The following is a 1,426-nucleotide window of genomic DNA, read 5'->3' as shown; positions in this document are numbered from 1 at the left end:
CAGGCGGCGGCTGCGGGAGAACACGAGGGAGGCTCTCGGGGCGCTAGGCAGCTCTGTGTGGCTGTCAGGGGAAAGAGCCTTCTTCTCTAAAGATGGCTGGCAGAAAGGTGGTGCTCAGCTCTGTAAGCGACCTCCCTAGTAGCCTCGCTGCCAGGGGATGCAGACATTTCTGTATGGTGCAGAAAGAGGGTATTTGGCTTCCAAGTTAATATGAGAAATATGCATTTAGGAGATTGAATTTCCATTTTTTCACAGGGCCCCAGTGGCCTAATGGACAAGGCAATGGCTTTCTAAGTCAGAGATTGTGGGTTCGAGTCCCATTTGGGGTGAAAAACTGCCTCTATATTGCAAGGAAACCTGGGCCTTATTTTCACCAAGGAAGCTGGGAGATGTTTGAACAGAAAATACTGGATCTTGGGAAAAATCCCCCAGAAATGGCATCTTGACAAATGCTTTCTAAACCCATCAGTAGCAAACAGTTAATACTAGTGTTTGTCTGAGACTAGAGGGAAGGGGAGTGTTTACTCCCACACCTCAGTGAGTGAAACAGATGGAAAGAGCAAGGCTGTTCTGAAAGAGAACGGATCTGTCTGGAGACAAAGCATCCCCTGAGAATGAGCAATGGTGTGAAAAGAAGGGGTTCAAATGTGTGTTAGATGTTAGTTAGTGTTAGAGGGTTTATCCCTTCACCCTCCCATTACTGGCTCCTTCTTGCATAGACACAGAGCAGCAGTACCCAAAGTCCGAAGGTGCAAACAATGAGATGTTTATTGGATTGAACTTCCAGCAAGCAATGATTCCAGTTTCCTTCCTCAGTGTCCCCATCCCAGCCCTGATGCCACAGAGCCTTGCCTGTGTCCCTGTTCCCATTCTCCCCCTTAGCAAAACATAGGACATATGGTGACACATTTCCTGATAGGGCCAGGCATCAAGGTGGAAGGTGCTGATATTCCATTTGTCCCACTGCCCCTTGCGTAGTACAGTGCCCTGCACCTTCTCTCCTACGGTGTGCCACACCTGTTCCAATTAGCGTTCCAGACTTCCCACTATAGTGGGCCCGCGAAGGTTGGGTCCAGGTTGTCTAGTACAGGGGGGCGGGGCTTACTCCATTACTTCTAGGTTATTTCCATAGGCAATGTAACACAAGTATACTTAGCAATACACCAGCCGCTGTAATAATCCACAGCAACACCGAGAGCCCTGAGCACTGCAGCATGGTCCAACATCCTGGCCACCACCAAAACACCTCCTCTCCTCCTTCGACAGAGTCAAGCTCTTAACATGTCCAGTTGCTGGCAGTTGCAATACTCTGCCGCTGCAGGTTTTTGTGCTTTTGTCCATATCATAAGTCCATTGAATGTGCACAGAGAAATGGGTTATTGTCCAAACCAACTTAACCACGTGGTGTGGAATCAGGCTGTATGTG

At 48.8% G+C, this 1,426-nt stretch overlaps 1 non-coding gene across 1 annotated transcript; it reads left to right on the top strand.

Moving 5' to 3' along the window:
* Positions 1-256: 256 nt before the first annotated feature.
* Positions 257-329, top strand: TRNAR-UCU. The gene has a single exon. It is a non-coding gene; the product is annotated as a tRNA-Arg (tRNA).
* The last annotated feature ends 1,097 nt before the right edge of the window (positions 330-1,426 follow it).

The sequence above is a fragment of the Mauremys mutica genome, unplaced genomic scaffold (assembly GCF_020497125.1).
Source record: "Mauremys mutica isolate MM-2020 ecotype Southern unplaced genomic scaffold, ASM2049712v1 Super-Scaffold_100251, whole genome shotgun sequence".
Lineage (NCBI taxonomy): Eukaryota > Metazoa > Chordata > Testudines > Geoemydidae > Mauremys > Mauremys mutica.
Note: the sequence above shows the minus strand (reverse complement) of the source record. Positions and strands in the feature narration are given on the sequence as shown.